General features: G+C 40.1%; 1 long non-coding RNA gene across 1 annotated transcript in view; it reads right to left on the bottom strand.

Annotated features, from left to right (window-relative positions):
• Gm46750 overlaps positions 1–12,344 on the bottom strand; it is a 33,272-nt gene extending 20,928 nt beyond the window's left edge. The window contains exon 1 of the long non-coding RNA XR_001783385.2: positions 12,232–12,344. This is a non-coding gene — a long non-coding RNA (predicted gene, 46750). The remainder of the gene's footprint in view (positions 1–12,231) is intronic.
• Positions 12,345–19,072: the final 6,728 nt, after the last annotated feature.

Raw genomic sequence — 19,072 nt, 5'->3', positions numbered from 1 at the left:
TTTCTGATCAAAAGAAAGTCGCTTCTACCCTATAAAGCAATTGTAAGTCTTGAAGCACACATCAAAGAGGGGCTTAGTGCAGAGTTTTCTAATTAGGCATGCAACTGGCAGTGGAGATCAGCATTTAGTTAGTGTATTTAAATCCCTCTGAAATACTCTGTGAGTTAAAACACACACACACACACACACACACACACATTGGCAGCCAACACACCATAGGTGAGCTAAATGTGAGCAACTTATAAACAAGCTTCATTCAGGAGGGAGCATAGGCCCACACAGCCGTATGAATTAGACAAGCTACAGAGATTCAATTTTATCCAAACCTGACCATTTGGTGGTAGTCTAATGGCTTCTTAACTTTGGAAAGATAAGGCCCTAATTTACTGAAAGACTAGCATTGCGGCATGTTCAAAATCATTCTTCTACTCAAATCCTTGAGTGGCTATTATCTCAAGCACAGTAAGTATTTATGTCCACCATCGTCCTGAACCAGCAACAATAAGGGTCTGAGATAGCAAGGTGTTGAGTGGGAGAGCCAAAAATGAGAAAAGAAACAATGAGAAATAAAGACATAAGTAATAGCTGATGACTTATGCCAAGCAAGTTTGTTAAGAAGTATAAGATCATATATACTGCTTTCAGGGAGAAAAACCAGCCAAGGTCAGTAGAGAACACAGTCAGACAATGCTGGCAAAGAGAACATGGGCTACAACAGACCCAGCCCCCTAAGGAGTGATAACCCAGCCCATGGCAGGAAGTTGGGTTCCCAGAAACCACAACCTTTACTCCTCTGAGGTACTGGCTCCAGTCCTAGACTGGTCTTGCCAACTCCACTCTTAGACAAGGTCACAGAACTAAAGCTCCCTTTGTCCTTTCATCAGGGCTTCTGAGAAAGTCTTGCATCAGTCTGACTCCCTACATGTGATTGCTCTGCATACTCTGAACAACCCAGCATCCCCTGCTCATTTTCTACTGCCAATTTATTCCCCTCATATCAGCCTGCCTGGCCTCCTTTCACTAGACTCTCACCTGTGCTTTGCTTAGTCTGGAGAGCTTTTTCCATGCTCCATGCATGGCTGGCTCATTCTCTCATGTCGTTTGTGTCTCACCTCAAGTGCTACTTTATGACTAAAGACATTTTCTTACACACTGTCTTAGAACTCCCTATCCTAGGGCTTTTCTTCTGAAATATCATATAATCATTTATCATTTTTATAGCTTTCTTTTCCAGGAAAATTTTAAATTCTACTAGGGCAGAAACTATTTTGTTCACTGCCATATGTTGAGCATCCAGGTCAATAGTTAATACTGTATAAGAATGGAGTTATATACTATTGAGTAAGTAGGTTGACAGATGCATTCATAATATACAACCCAACACCACCTTCAGTGTATCTATCCAGACTATGTTAATAGTGATGGTGAATGTACAACATTATAATTATCACCACTCATCACTTAGGTATTTAATACAGTATTATTTATTTTCAATCATATGCCAAGACTTTTACAAGTACTGCAGATATAACAGTGAACATAATTAATTTATATCATTGAGTATATATTTTATTGGTGATTACCAACAACAAAGACTATATAATATAATGCCCAGCAGTAGTGAGAACAATGCTGACAAATGAAACAAGATTAGAGGCTGTATGGATTCCCAGATCCTGTACTGAGAGACCTGGTAAAGGAAATCCTGTCAGAGCAGGGCCCTGAGTGAGGTATGTGGGTGAGCAGAACTAAGTCCAACCAAGAGCTGTCAGAAGCTCGTTATGTGTTGAGCCCAATGTTACAGGTATTATCTTGTAGGAAAAAAAGCTGACTGAAGTGGCAGTGTGGTTGTCAGGAAAGCTGAAGAAATATCTAGGGTGTAGTTTTCTAGGGTCCCATTATCATGGGTCTCTCAGTGTGACTGGAAGCTAATGGAGAGTTGCCAGCAGGATCATGACTTGAACTAACTTAGATTTTACATGATGGGTTACTGGAGGCTGTTATGTAGAAAACCAATCAGGAGGGGCAATGAATATGGTATCTGGAAATGCACAGACTTGCAAGGGATGATTGGTCTTTGCAGTGGTGGGATGTTACTAAGGTCTTCTTGGTAATTGGGAGCTGAATAAAAGGGCCTGAGTACTCATTACTCGGGTATAAATGAAATCAGATTATTGTGACTGAGTTCTGCAAAGGTCATTGTCACACTTATTTAAGGTGTTCAGAAGAGATGTCCAGAATTAAGCACATCCAGGTCATAGTGTTTTCAATATTGGGGAAAAAATAAGGAAAGAAAGATGGTCTTCAACTGCAAAGAAAGAAAAATTAAATCGGCAAAAATAACACATGAAATTAACCATCCAGGTCTACCCATCCTCCTGGTAAATCTGTGGCCAGATGGCCTCATTAGTCAATTGTGATCACATAAGTAAGACATTCATGGAGGAAGTCACCCATAACCCCAAAGGAGCAGTCACAATATTTATCACAGCAGAAAATAAGTTTGGCTTTCCCTGTCCTGATATGCAGTTTTCTTGTTTCTAATCCCCACTATTACATAAGTGTCTTGGCTTGCTCTTCGGTGAAGAGAATACTTTATGTTACTCTGTTTTGAAATCCCTAAAAATCTTCTAATTAATCTTGCCATCCGACTGCCTGTGGCATACTCATATTCACTGTGGCTTTGAGACTTATGAGTGAGTAACAGTACTTTAAAACCCATGGACCAATCAGATTTTGAACACCAAAGGATTACTATTGATGCTTTTGAACAACTATAACTTAAGCTTCTGCCTAGAAGAAGTTCAATGCCACACACACTGTTCTAAGCTTTCCTGATTGTTTCTAGAAGGGTCTGTTACTCTCAGGTAGCTTAGCTGATAACAGGATCTCTTATTAAAACCATTCTGTATGGATCATATCGAGTATGTGAGAAGGAAAGGCAAGGATCAGCTCAGGTTCTGAATTCAAACTGTCCAGACTTGAATTCAACATCTTCCAATTAGTAGCTATACAACCTTGGGTAATTTATTTACTCTTTGTATGATTCAGTTCCTTACTAGTTAAAACAGGAACGATCACTTCCTCCTCTCATAGGAATTACTTCCTCATGCATGATTAGGATCTGTAAACATTTATAACTGTGCCTACATCTGATAGATGGCTATCAATAGTCATCAGCATGATAACTGTGACTCAAGGACGGGGTTATTTCCTGCTAACCATGCCTTCAGATGATACCACTTTGGAAATGGCTATGTCTCCCTTGAAACATTCTATTTCCAGATCTTCACAAAGCTATCTTGCTTTGGTCCTTAGTCCTGAACTGAGGCAAAAACCACTAATGGTCTTTGAACTCTGTTAGCTCCTTGTCTCATGTGTCCCAAACAGAATTGGGGTCCATCATCATAACCAATTTGTAGCATTTGTTGTATGATTTTATTGGTTTCTGATCCCCCCCCCAGTAATAAGTGTTCAAACCCATACTTTTAACCTACTTGGAGAAGACTTCTGACCATCCCATTCCAGCTAGGTTCTACTTCCATGGAAACTATATTGCATCCATTAATTACCTAGTGACCCTCACTCCCCACCAAAGAGCAAAAATATGCAAGAATGGATAAAAATGTATCTCTATAATTAGTATCTTCGTATGGTTCATCAGTAAACTACATGTATTTGATATGTTAAAATTTTATCTGCTGATTTGGGTCATATCTAGATGGATTAAAATAGCTTGTTTTAAAAAATATAATTTATTAATTCAATACATTAATACATATATCTCACATTTTTCCTTTATTTTTAAAATTTGTGTGTGTGGTTGTTTTGTCAGCAAGTACATCTGTGTACTAGTTACATCAAGTGCCTTAGGATGCTAGAAGAAGGGGGAGTCAGATCCCCTGGGCTTGGAGTTACAGAGAGTTGTGATCCGCCATGTGGGTTCTGGGTCCTTGAACCAACATTCTCTTGAAGAGCAGCCACATATGATTTCTTATTCAAGAAAAGAATCCAAGATGGTTATAACTATCTAGCAACTCTCCTCTCCTCTATCATTCAAGGTGTGAGTTCAGTTCTTTACCTTTGGGTGATCTGGGCCCTACGCCATGTAGATCCTCACTAGAGAAAGAGGGTCTTGGCTAAGGCAAGCCTGCATACTTTAGTACAGTCTTTTCGTGGATAGCCCATTATAAGATGGTCAAATGACCACATCTTACATATAAAGGTTGCCAAAGGGATTCCCTAAAGAAGATGATATCTTTTAACTATGTCTGAAACCTACAAAGGTTAGGAGAATCTTTTAGTTGGTAATTACCCATCTCTGAACATAGAGAAAACTGTTCTCATTTATCTAAATCATTCAAAATGCATAAACTTTTAATTCAACTTGAAAACTGGCTTAGTCCAGCACAAACTTCAACTCCAGTAGTGAGTTACTATCAGACAAAATAAAATCTTTTAAAAGGTATAATTTTAATGAGAATATTGATTTCTCCCACAACATTCTTTACAGTGAGCTATGGCTTTAAAAAGAGATAGTATTTTCTGGTAGTATTAGATATATCCTTGCTTTAAACACCATGTCTAGTAAAATTTAGCACTGAATGAAAAATAACACAGACACTTAAATGGTGGCTGAATTTCCTCCTAAAATCACTTAAAAAAAAAAAACAATAATAACAACTATTTCTACTATCCAAATGATGATCAACATTAAGTCTCTCATAAATCCAGAGATGGTGGTAAATAAATGACTTCATGGCATTCATTAGCAATATTTGAGAGACTATTTTTAACTTTAATAAGCTAATTCAATTCACGCTCAGGAGCTGTTGAAATAACTGGATTTTAATGTGCTAAACAAATAACCCCAACTTGGGCTGCATCATTCTCTACATTACTAATGCATTACACATAAGCTTTCCTAATATTGGTGCCACTGTGCAAACAGTTCTGTCACTTAGAGCCACGTTCACCTTTTGTAAACAAATGATTCAATTAATAAACCTCATTGGGGAATAGTACTTTTGACTTAAAGGTTGCCTTTCTGAGATTTCGTTATAAAGGAGTCTTCACACTTCGAAAGCCTATGACCTATGTGCATTTCAGGACTCGCTAATGAACTGGCCAGCTGCTAAGTTGGGTAAATAGAAAAGACCATTTCTCTTTGCTCTTTTCACACCTTTTAATTGGAAGAAGTATGTTTTGGTCTGATTCATGCCACTTTTATGTGCTAAGACTTGTGTGCATAAAAATTCGATTGAAATTCTACAGGCAACAGGGGTCATATTTCTTAACGGGAGCAGCAGTGTTACTCTGATTCTACAGGACAAGGATTAATAGATCCTGAGTGACATGATGGATTGGTTGGAGAATTACATCCCAACCTAAGTGAGTTTTAACTCCCATAATGTGTCTGTCCACATTTCTAAAGCAATTATTTTCCAAGTAGAATGCACAAGGTGGCCCAAGGGGGTCAAGAGAGATTGTATTAGTCCAGATTCCTTCCAGTTGCAAGTGATAGATGCACCTCAAAATGGATTAGGCAAACATGCAATGTTCAGTGTGTATCTCTGAAATGTCAGTGATTAAGTCAATTTCAGTCAAGGCTGGTATGCCATTGGGCATCTCATAAATAAATAAATAAATAAATAAATAAATAAATAAATAAATAAATACAAGCAAGCATACAGTGGTATACATACCCATGCATATACTCATATTTGAAAATAAAAGATCCATTTATTCTGACCAAGACTGTTAGGAAATTATGAGAACAGTGAAGAGCGATGAGCTTGTATATTAGCTCAGGAGCAACAGAAGAGATCATGGATGCCATTTGTATGACTGATATATGAGCAGTAAAGACCGAATCGTTGAAGAAAAAAGTAGGACTTTTTTTTTTTTCTTCAGGAAAATAACAGTGATGTTATCACGTGAATCGACTAAATAGATAGCCCTTCACAGATGTAAGCCTAAAGTCACCTGGAAGACAGCTCCACTCAACAGACTACTCTGCTAATTCTCCCAAGATCCATTCCATTCTGTGAAAAGTAACTTGTAGCTTCTTTTACTTGGGACACATCCACTTGCGAATCGGAATGCTTATTATTTACACATCTTTTCTGATTCCACCAATTCAATTCTTTGGTGATTGACTCTTCCACAGGTGGAAAAGAGTTGTATTCTCTCCTGAGAGACCTAACTAAGGAGGCGGCAGCAGCAATACACTCTCAGCATTTATTGTGGATGGGGTTTGGAGAGACGGATGGCCCAGTGGTTAAGAGCACTTGCTGTTCTCCTAGAGGACCTATGTTCAATTATCAGCACCCATTGATAATGTTAACAACTTCCTGCAATTCCAGTTTCAAAGGCTCAGATGCCCTCTTCTAGCCTTAGAAGGCCATGGGTGCCTGTGGCACACAGACATATAAGCAGGCAGAACATCCAGCCACTAAGACAAAAGTTAATAAATCTTTTCTCTTGAAAAAAAGAATGGTTCTTGGGGCTGTTGAGATGGTTCACCATTAAAATCTCTTGCCACCAAGCCTGACAGCCCAGGTTTGATCTCCAGAACATGGTAGGAGAAAACTAACTTTTTCAAGATTACCTCTGACCTCCATCCATGTGACATGTGCTCTGGTGAGTATGACAGCATACATAATTAACTTAATGTAAACAAAACAAAACTAAGAAATTTTTAGAATCCTAGAGTTTAGACATGGCAATTAAATATTTTTGGTTTTCATGTAGATATTTGAAATTATACAGAGAATACTTAGCTTTATTTTTATAGTGAGGAAATTCCATAGGTTTTCTTAGGTTCTTAGATTGGTAGACAGCAAATAGCTTATGGCTTCTGCAGCTTACATCCTTTCTTGTGCAAATACTCTTTTACACGCCTCGCAGCCTCTAGGGAAACAGCTATAAAATGACTCATGAACATCTGGGCACAGGAGATCCCCGTCCCCCCACCCCCGCTCATCCACTCCTTATTCTGTTTAATTTTTCCACATTGTAAGAAGACAAACATAGAATGACAAACATAATCTACAAAAAAAGAAAGAGAAAAAACATTTAATTTAAAATATCAACATAAATAAACAAGACTTTTATAATGATATCCAGGAAATAATGATGCCTATAAGGATGAATTAGAATAAAATATTGAATTTAAAATATCAGAATAAATACAAATTCAACGATAGTCAGGATATATACATGATCTTATAAAAACTAGTTATATAATTTAAAAAAATTCTCATTAATATCTAGGCATGTTAATTTTTTCTAGAGACAAGACCTGCCTCAGTAAATACTATTTTAAAATTAATTTATATTCTTTCTCACATTAACTTTTAGTGTTTTTAAATAAAAGACATAGCATATTGCTTCCTACAGGGCAACTAACATTTCATTTTTTTCATAGCTCTGTCATCTGTGTGCTTATTAAATGTTAAAGTGGATAATCAGGTCAACTGATATCCCAGGGGTGAAAGGAGGTGGCAATGTACAGGGGCCTAGCTCTATGTCACAGAGTCAAGGCAAGATTAAAAAGTCAAAATGAGGCAGAGAAGCACAGAGATAGCTTAGCAATGAATGGCCCCACGTGACTTGTGCTTCACACATTTGCATTCTCCAAGGAAGCACATAGCAACCTAGGACCTCCCCTGCATCGAGCTGTATGTGCATCCCTCTCCAAAGGAAGCAATCAGGTCACTTCAACCTCTGACTACCTTGCAACCCTAAATAACTTCCCCTCTGTGACCATATACACCTTAGAATATATCCAGAAAAGAGGGGAGTAAGCCAAGCCAGACTGGACTGGTTTTAAGTGTATGTGCAATAAGGCAAACGGTAGCCTCAGAATAAACTTTCAAGGGAATATCCTATTTAAAGTCTTATTCCTGTGCATGACTGAGTGTGGACATGAAATAAAATCAAGTGCATTGTGGGAAAGTACATATACAGAAAAGAAAGGCTATCTATCTCAAGACTATCACCGAAACAGGAAAACACCCACGTCTCAGCCTTAGTTAGCAAACAAGTCCTACTTTTGGACCCATACAAAGAGGCAACACACAGTAAGTCAGTGCTCTTGAAAGTTCTAACTCAGGTAGCCTTTGAATGTTCTTTAGAGCATCTTGACTTTGCTTTTAAAAAAATACACACACACACACACACACACACACACACACACACACACACACACAGAGAGAGAGAGAGAGAGAGAGAGAGAGAGAGAGAGAGAGAGAGAGAGAGAGAACAAGCAAATGAAAACCTCTGCAGCTGCTTTGTAATTTATGTGCTTTTTCAATTCTTTGAACAAAACACCAAGAACTTACAAACATTGAGTCCACACTGAGACCACATGAATTAAAGCAGCTGGAGGCATGCAGAGAGCACAGGCTTCAGTGTCTGGCTTTCCTGGATTGCTTGTCTTGTTTTGTCTTGTTTTGTTTTGTTTTGTTTTTGTTTTTGTTTTGTCTATGTTTGTTTTCTTTTTATTGGATATTTTCTGTTTACATTAAAAATGCTTTCCCTTTTCCAGGTCTCCCCTTCAGAAATCCACTATCCCATCCCCTCTATGAGGGTGCTTCCCCACCCAGCCACCCACTGCAGTCTTCCCACACTGGCATTCCCCTACACTGGGGCATCAAACACCCTCAGACCCAAGGGTCTCTCCTCCCACTGATGTCCAACAAGGCCATCCTGTACCACATATGTGGCCAGCGCCATGGGTCTCTCCATGTGTACTCTTTGGTTGGTGATCTAGTACCCAGGAGCTCTGGAGAGCTCTGGGGAGTTCTGGCCTGTTGACACTGTTGCTCCCTCCAGTCCCTAACCCAACTCCTCCATCTGGGACCCCTGTGCTCAGTCCAATGGTTGGCTGCAAGCATCTGCCTCTTTATTTGTCAGGCTCTGGCAGAGTCTCTAAGGAGGCAGCCATATCAGGCTTCCATCAGCAAGCACTTTCTAGCATCCACAATAATGTCTGGGTTTAGTGGCTGTATATAATATGGAGACAAAGTGTGAAGCAGAGACTGAAGGGAAGGCCATCCAAAGATTGCCTGGACTCTTATCAGCATGAAGACATGAGAACCCCAGATCAGACAGCCAGTCAGGTAGATGTTAGAGGTGAAACTGAGAGGCAAACACTGCATAGTTAAAAAGCACCACAAACTCAGACTTATGATTTAGACTCCAGGGGTTCATTTTCCATGGTTCTGGATGTTTGAGGTATTAGAGCAAGTTCTTAGAATTGTCTTCTTTAAATGGTGGAAATAGAATTTATTTATGCCTTTCTGGGTCATGGTGGCTTGCTAATGCTCTCAGTCTGTAGAACCACACTGGTAAGTTCCACCTTTATCTTCATGTGGGTTCACTGCATGAGAATGCCTCTTTACATCCAAATCCCTTTAATTGGGTCTTTATTCATATCACAGCAAGAGCTTCCTCCCACTCTTTCCGAAGTCTGCCCTTTACCTCAACTGCTTCTACAGAGACCTTTCCCAATACATATGCAGAGCAGTAGGAGCCAGGGTTGTGAATATGAGGTTTTAGGGAGTATAATTCAATTCCTACAGGGCATTCCCATGCAACAATCTATTCAGATATACAACTGTAATAGGAATAAGGTTACTATTATCAGATTAGATTAAACGTGTTTGGCAGAGCGGAAGTAGCCATGAAATTAGGAACTACACGAATCAGAAAGAATTGGAAACTGAAAGGAAAGGAATTCTCACCTATAGATAATGGGTTTGTGACTATATTAAACGCACAAACTCTCTGCCCACTGTTCCTTGTATACCAAAGGGGTGTTGGGGTTTTCTCCTGGTCCCTCACCCTGTAAGGTTGGTCTTATAAACCTAGTGAATGAGAAATGGCTTTCTGGGCCTCATTCTTTTCTCTCCACTAAATAAATGGATTAGATCAAAACATCCAAAGTTCCCCAAATGCTAGGCTTCTGAGAGATAATGTCTCATTTCAACAACAACAAAAAAGAAGTAGTTTAAGATGCTACACTCTCTCCTTTCAAGGAAATTAGCATGCTGGAAGAGCTGACAAGTCTTACAACCAACAATATGTTTAATCTTGTTGAACCAGAGTTTTTCAAACTTATTTTATTATGTAAAATATTTTTTTTCACTAAATGTCATTTCTTATGCTGTGTAGCTAGCTAATAGTATGAGAGACCTATAAGGAAACAGCATGGCAAAGCCTATTCTAGAAATATACATATATTAATTTCAGAGAGAGGATGAGAATGGAAAACTAAGAGCTAAATAACTGAGTTTCATCTCCTACATTTTAAAATCACAGAGTTTGATCTGTAGTTCATGTTCTTGGCAGATAAAAACTGGAAGACTTATGGCAAGCTTAGGCAAAGACTAGCTTCTAGAAGGAATTTATGTAAAATATTGTATCTAATTTTAGTTAGTTAAAGTTTCATGTAGCCCAGGCTAGCCCCAAATTTACTATAAAGCGGAGGAAGACTGAATTTCTGATCTCCTGCTTCTACCTTTGAGAATGCAGAGATTAAAGGTGGATACTGCCGCAACTCATTTGTACAATGCCGGACACTGAACCAGGGCTTTGGGGAAGCTGGGTACGCACCCTACCAACTGAGGTACATCCTCAGCTCCCAAAATTATTTATTTATTCATGGCTGAGGATACCAAAGTGAAAGACTTGCTTCCACTTGATTTTCAACAAGGATGCTATGACTGGGTAATTACAGGTTTCAGAAATCAACAGAACTGGACAGTGCCGACAGGGCAACGCATAGGAGAAAGTGCTTGGCTCTCAACTCCGTAGGTTTAATCCTTACCATAGATATCTGGGGTTAGTGCAATTGTGCTGGTTTTCCATTTGGTGTTCAGAGCTGCCAGAGTAGTGCAGAAGAAAATTTAGACCTCTGTGCTTCTCATTTCTATGTCCTAATCACCATATAGCTCTGTAGAAGTCCCTCAGAGAAGAGGATATCTTAAAGCAAGAGAAATTCATTAAGCAGGATAAAGAATGACTTGATCAAAAATGTCTTGTCTTAAAAATGTCAGGGACGCTTCAACAGTGAGACCTCAACATGTACTGTCTAAACAAGATAAGAGCAAGGAGATCCCCAATGGATAAGCTAACATAAAAGAGATGAAATCTGACCAGACCACATCCCTATACAATGAACTACAACCAAGGGATGCTTAAGGCAAGTAAGGAATGCTGAAAATAGGAGAAATAGTTTTCTCCAGGAAAGAGCACTGGATATCCAATACAAAGTGTTCAGCCTTGAAATCATACATATACAAGTAACATAAATAAACAAAGAAACCAACCAGCAAACAAAAAAGCAAAAAAGTCCCAACCTGAATTGGTTCTCTGTCTCTCTGTCTCTGTCTCTCTGTCTCTCTGTCTCTGTCTCTCTGTCTCTCTGTCTCTCCCTCCCTCCCTCCCTCCCTCCCTCCCTCCCTCCCTCCGTCCCCACAGAGCATGGTGGCACATGCATTTAGTTGCAGCACTCTGGAAGCAGAAGAAGGCAGATCTCTGTGAGTTTTGAGGCCAGCCTGATGTATATAGAGAGTTCCAGGATAACCAAAGCTACACAGAGAAAGCCTGTCTTGAAAATCCTAACAAGCCTCAAATCCCTTGAGACAGCCCCATCATGGATTAATGAAATAATTGTGTGTGATATTCAAGGCTCCTGCTAGATCTCAGGCATACACAAGCTAATCTGGATTTATGAAACTTCTCCATGTCACTAGTCAGCCATAATTAGCATAAAATGAGACAGACGGAGATCACCAAGAGAGTCCTGCATCAGTCAGCAGACAAGGTGGTTATATACCAGGGCTTCAGTGAAGAACATCCACAACACACAGCAGCAGAATCCAATGGTGCAGACTGAAGTAGGAAGCTTTCTACAGACACTGAAGCCCATCACTACTGGCATAGCAGAGCTGGGGAGGAGCTGGAAGCCTTACTAGCAGACAGCAATATGGCAGGAAACATCACAGATGGGCTGACTTTTTGTGTAAAGGTGTCAGGAAGACTGTGAGGAAGCGAGGCAGATTCTTCCACTGTGGCTGCGGATGCAAACGAAAGGGCAATCATTGTGTCTGCTATGTGGAGAACACCAACTTGCATTTTCTCAGCATCAGTAACACCCATAAATCCAGACTGGGAACAAGCCGGGTAGACTTTTAAGTTTAAAAAGAAAAAGAATCGACTTACCAGAAAAATCCTTCAAGAACTCCGAGCATTCCATCCTTGTGATTTTCCACAGGATTTCTTTGCTAAGTGCTGTTCTGTTCCAAGACAGAGTTAAACTTCAGCACACTGCAGAGTAATGTTTATCTCCATAACTAGTGGGTGTTTTTTTCCAAACAGGAAAAGCCAGATTGGATAACATGGAGAGGGATGGCAAGAATCTCTCAAAATATTATTTAAGTTTTAAAAATATAATAGAAACTAGAGGGTTGTTAGAGAACATAGTGGAATTTATCAAACTGAGCAGATCAAACTAAGCACACAGAGGACCTCAGATATTTAAAAAATCATCCGTGCCTGGGCCAAGAAGTGAGAGTGGGTGGGTAGGGGAGCAGGGCGGGGGAAGGGTATAGGGAACTTTCGAGATAGCATTTGAAATGTAAATAAAGGAAATATCTAATAAAAAAAAAATTATCCAGCAAAAGAAAGCAGACAATTCAAAAGACCAGAACAGAGACACAGAAACGGAGGGAAAGAAATCACAAAGATACAGATATGAGTTCTGTACCATGGAGGCCTTCCCAAATATATAGGGCAGTCTTATTGGACACTCTTATTTTGCTGGGCCACTTAGCTGGCACTGGTCAGTAACTATTTACTTGAGATGATACAGGACATCGAATGGCTTCATTTCATAATCATAAAGGTTGATTATCTTTATTGTACATTTGCTGGTCTCTTATTCCTTCTAGTGACTGTAAACTCCTTGAAGCCAAGAAAAATATCTCTGTAGAATCTAGCAGGAAATATCGAAAACCATGGGCCCACAATTATGCTGATTGCACAACTCAGCTGATCATCAGACTATTATGACATGAATTGCAAACATATCAATTCACATTGATATGGTTAATTAATCCAGAAGTGGTAAGTGGCATAGATTTATTAAAATATTGAATTTTCTTTCAATTCATGGCCTCTGCTTTTAAATTGTTGTTACATACAAGATGGGTACATAGGATGGTTTATAGAGGAGAAATGAGAGGGAAATAAGCTTAAAAATATAATTTTGAGTTGACTATACACAGCATGCTAGACAATATATTAGACAATACTGCTGTTTGTTGGCCATTATTTAATATTAGATAATGTCGTGTAGGCCAAAGGAACTAAGGTAATTTGACTAGTAACATTTCCCGTTTCCCAAGCTTAAATACTCTTATTGATTGAATATAATTATTTGCAGGATCAAGTACCTTTAAGAATTTAGGAGATTTATGACAGCCAAACAAAATTAAATCCTATGCATCTACCCTTTATAAGCCCTAGTTCTTTAGCACTTAAAAATGTATTAAATTACTGAGAGACTTCAGGCCCATCCCTTCAAAGCGAAATCTTTGTTTGAATGATGTACTCAAAATATCATGTCGCCCTTCAGATCTTTGCACTTGAGACCGTCTTTAAAAATGTGGCACTGACATGCCTATCTTAAAAGACATTTCATTAAGGTCACTGCTACAGTTGCTGTAATAAATAGAGGAGAATTAAGAGCTCCTTGGCAGTGTGGTAGTACAACACTGAATAGCTAGAATTATGTGCTTCACGAGAGGAATTGATGACAATTGGCAAGCTGCTTAAAAAGCTGCTGCCTTGAAAAATATCTTTGGGCACACATGTTTCCGTGAACATTTTTCCTCCTTCAGCATATTTTATTTTGACAAAATACAGCCATAAATTGAAGTTATCTTTTTAAGATTCACACTTGGACTCCATCATTTAACTATCCTCTAATGAGGTCTCAGGGATCCGTGGCATAGCTGTTGTAAAGAACTCTAAAATGTAGTAGTTAAGCGCTGATTGGACAAACTCGTTGCTCTCCGTCCCAAGCGAGTAATAGATTGCTGTTTAGTTTTAAACAAACAAACAAAAAAGGAATACTAAATATTCAAATAATGAAGAAATATGCACTATGAGTTGTGGGAAGGTATACTTTAAGGTATTTAAGTCATCTGCTGTGTAAAGTCTAGCATCGATCTATTTCCAAGTGTGGACAGCAAGCATGGAAAACCCAATGTAGCTGCAAGCAGTTTACATTGTCTCTTACCAGTGTTCAATTTAAGAAAAGATTGAGAACATCAGGCTGCTTTAAAAACAATTTGTGGAGAATAAATTTGAATCTTGCCAATCGTTTCCCAGAGAACACAGCTTTCGAGCAGAGTCTAGCTGTTGTGTGGCAGAGTCTAGCTGTTGTGTGGCAGAGTCTAGCTGTTGTGTGGCAGAGTCTAGCTGTTGTGTGGCAGAGTCTAGCTGTTGTGTGGCAGAGTCTAGCTGTTGTGTGGCAGAGTCTAGCTGTTGTGTGGCAGAGTCTAGCTGTTGTGTGGCATGGGTAACCAGAACTGAGGCAGAGTGATTAGCAGGCATAAAATTAGTTCACAAAAAGAGATACGCCACAGTACTGAATGCTCAAAAGGAGAGCAGCATCTGCCTTCGAAAACCATCTAGGTTTTGTTAACTGAGAATGGGTAGGAGGAAAAGTGTGCTTCTTACTGGAATTTAGCAAGATGTTTTCTGTAGGAGTTTTGTAATGGCATTGTACAGCATAATAAATTAGAGAAAAACAGCCACTACCTGTGAATTAAGCTTTGTCTCTGTGAGCTATAGAGAATCAAGGACAGGAAATGCTGATGGGGTTATCTGTAATTCTAGAAAGTACTGTACAAGTTTAAAGGGAGTGGAACTTCAAAGCAAAATCAATGACAGAGAATTCAAAGAATGTTTTAGCGGAGGGTAGAGGGCTAAAGGAAGAAGACCTCTGAAATATATGGAGCTCAATAAATGTGGGGAATGTAAAGGAAGGTTAACACATTGACCAAACAAGCAAACAAACAGTTTAGAGACAGCTATGGAATCAGAACACCAGGTGTTAGCTTTGCATGCCTCATATCTGTGTCCTTGAACAAGCTGCATACCTTCTTTGTGCCTCAGTTTCCCCATCTTCTATATTAAAGTATCTGGATGCTATAGTATGAATCTGATTTGTCTCTCAGGATCCCATGTACCAAGACTCAGTCTCCAACTTGTGGTAAGAAGTCATGGAGCCTTTAGAAGACAGTACCACATAAACAGAAGTTGGGAGACAGGGTGATGCCCTTGAAGGCTATCCTAGGACCCCAGTCCCTTGGTTTTCCTCTTTGCTCCCATCATGATGTTCTGCCTTCACAGCCAACCCAACAAAGCCTCATGACCATGGCTTAGAATGCTCAAAATTGTGAGGAAAAGTAAGTCTCTCTTTTTCCCTTTAAATTGCCTATCTCAGGTATTTATTCCAGTAACAAAAATGCTTTTGTTGAAGTACTTATTTCTCTAAGGTTTTTTGTTTTTGTTCTGTTTCGTTTTGCTTTGCTTTGCTTTGTTTTTGTTTTCTTTCTTTCTTTTTTTGTTGTTTTTTGTTTTGTTTTTGTGGGAGGGCAAATCAAAGTAATGGACATGTCAATTTTATGAGAGGCTTCCTTAGAATGGCTGTGCTTTTATGTCCTTCACTGTCAAGAGGAGATCCAGCTTGACCTCATACATGTCCTCCCTTGCCTTGGGTCCTACTCTTTTTTTTTTTCCATTTTTTTTAGGTATTTAACTCATTTACATTTCCAATGCTATACCAAAAGTCCCCCATATCCACCCACCCCCACTTCCCTGCCCACCCACTCCCCCTTTTTGGCCCTGGTGTTCCCCTGTACTGGGGCATATAAAGTTTGCAAGTCCAATGGGCCTCTCTTTCCAGTGATGGCCGACTAGGCCATCTTTTGATATATATGCAGCTAGAGTCAAGAGCTCCGGGGTACTGGTTAGTTCATAATGTTGTTCCACCTATAGGGTTGCAGATCCCTTTAGCTCCTTGGCTACTTTCTCTAGCTCCTCCATTGGGAGCCCTATGATCCATCCATTAGCTGACTGTGAGCATCCACTTCTGTGTTTGCTAGGCCCCGGCATAGTCTCACAAGAGACAGCTACATCTGGGTCCTTTCAATAAAATCTTGCTAGTGTATGCAATGGTGTCAGCGTTTGGATGCTGATTATGGGGTGGATCCCTAGATATGGCAGTCTCTACATGGTCCATCCTTTCATCTCAGCTCCAAACTTTGTCTCTGTAACTCCTTCCATGGGTGTTTTGTACCCAAATCTAAGGAGGGGCATAGTGTCTACACTTCAGTCTTCATTCTTCTTGAGTTTCATGTGTTTAGCAAATTATATCTTATATCTTGGGTATCCTAGGTGGGTCCTACTCTTGTTGATTGATCCAGTAGTCTGTTACGGTCCAGATCTTCATGCTTGATGAAAGCTCTGTTGGGCACTCTTTTTGGTACCCTTCTACCTGTCTGGCAGCATCCTGATGAAAAAGAAATTCATAAAGACAAACACAGGAAGCTTAGCTAGTGTTGTACAGCAGTTTCCCCTGAAGCTGCAAGAATCAGTAAATTCTACAGACTCAGAAAATTCTAAGGGGAGATATGGTGGTTTGAAAAGGAATGAATCTAATACGCTCATATATTTAAATGCCTTGTCATTAGGGAGTGACACTACAGGGATTAGGAGGTGTAGTCTTGTTGAAATAGGTATAGCCTTGTAGGAGGAAGTGTGTCACTAGGAATGGGCTTTGGGGTTTTAAAAGCTCAAACCAGGCACAGTGTCTCTCTCTTCCTGCTGTCTGTGTTTTTAGATATAGAACTCCCTGTTACTTCTCTAGTACCATATCTGCTTGCATGCTGCCATCTACCCATCCTTCTTGCCATGCTGATAATGTATTAAACATCTAAAACTATAAGACAGCCCTAATTAAATGCTTTACTTTATTAGAGTTGACATGGTCATGGTGTCTCTTCACAGCAATAAAACATTGACCAAGGCAGGAGGCTTTTCTTATTGGTTATTTTATTTATTTACATTTCAAATGTCCCCCTTCCTGTTTTCCCCTCCATATACGCCCTACTCTAGCCCCTCCCCCTGCATCTGTGAGGGTGCTCCCCCACCCATCCACTACCACTACACAGCCCTAGCATCCCCTACCCTGGGGCATTGAGCCTCCACAGGACCAAGGGTCTCCCTACCCATTGATGCCAGAAAAGGCCATCTTCTGCTACATATGCAGCTGGAGCCATGGGTCCCTCTATGTGTACTCTTTGGTTGGTGGTTTAGTCCCTGGGAGCTCCATGGGTCCAGTTGGTTGATATTGTTGGTCTTCCTATGGGGTTGCAAATCCATTCAACTCCTTCAGTCTTTCCCCTAACTCCTCCACTGAAGTCCCCATGCTCAGTCTAATGGTTGGTTGTGAGCATTTGGATCTGTATTGGTCAGACTCTGGCACAGCCTCTTAGGGAACAGCTATACCAGGCTCCTGTCAGCAAGCACTTTTTGGCATCAGCAATATTGTCTGAGTTTGGTGTCTGCAGATGGGACGGCTCCCTAGCTGGGGCAGTCTCTGGGTGTCCTTTCCTTCAGTCTCTGCTTCACTCTTTGTCCCAGCATTTCTTTTAGATGGAAGCAATTCTGGGTTAATATTTTTGAGATAGGTAGGTGGCCCCATCCCTCACCCAGGGGCCATGCCTAACCACTGGGTATGGTCTATACAGGTTCTATCTCCCCTGTGTTGGGTATTTCGGCTATAGTTATCCCAGTTGGGTCCTTATCTGAGAACCCAGCTATACTACCCCTGGGCATATACCCAAAAGATGCTCAATCATATAATGAGGACACATGCTCCACTATGGTTATAGCAGCTTTATTTATAATAACCAGAAGCTGGAAACAACCCAAGTGTCTCTCAACAGAGGAATGGATACAGAAAATGTGGTAAATTTACACGATGGAGTACTACTTAGTCATTTAAAACAATGACTTTATGAAATTCACAGACAAATGGATGGAACTAGAAAATATCATCTCGAGTGAAGTAACCCAGTCACAAAAGAACACATGTGGTATATACTCACTGATAAGTGGATATTAGCCAAAAAGTTCAGAATACCCATGATATAACTCACAGACCATATGAAGCTCAAGAAGAAGGAAGGCCAAAGAATGGATGCTTTAGTTTTATTTAGAAAGGGGAACAAAATAATCATAGGAGGTAGAGGGAGGGAGGGACCTGGGAAGGAGAAGGGGGGTGTTGAAGAAAAGGGGGTTGGATCATGTGTGGGATGAGATGGTGAAGTACAGAGGGTAGGGAAATTGAATGGAGGTGTGTAACAGTGGGAGATGGGGAACTGGGGGTAGCTACTAGAAAGTCCCAGATGTCAGGAAAACAAGAGGTTCCCAGGACCCAACAGAAATGACATTGGCTGGAGACTGGTTAAGCCTGGTAGTTCTAGAGGGAAGCACCCTCAGACACAGGAAGCAAACAACTCAGAAATCTCAGTAAGTCCCTAAAACTGATGAGATCTTCAAGGCATATTATTCCCCAACATTATAGAAACAGTAAGGACTGGTGAAGAGATTACCAGAAAAACAGTCAAACTGACTAAGCTACATGGAAGAATGCTGTCAGGCATGCCTGCAAGTTAAGCAGTTAATTCTGTTTCTGGGGTTGTGTGAGTCATTACCCATGCCACAGTGCACTTTCAGTGTAACAGCTGCTTTTGAGTCATCCTTGCTCCTGTAGCCAACCACTCATGTACACTCCTTTTAGTAACCCTAATAAAAAACTCATTAGCCCACCAAGTTGGACTTTGGTGTTACCCTTACTTTGCTCTGTCCTTGACTTCCTATCTGAGGGGAGCCAATGCATGTTCACATCTCCCCAGAATCATGTCCCACAGCAGCTGCCACTCAGATACTCACTTTGTTTCTGAATTCTGCCTTCTCTTCCAAGTTC

Source organism: Mus musculus, chromosome 2 (assembly GCF_000001635.26).
Source record: "Mus musculus strain C57BL/6J chromosome 2, GRCm38.p6 C57BL/6J".
NCBI lineage: Eukaryota > Metazoa > Chordata > Mammalia > Rodentia > Muridae > Mus > Mus musculus.
This window is presented reverse-complemented; position numbering and strand designations above follow the sequence as displayed.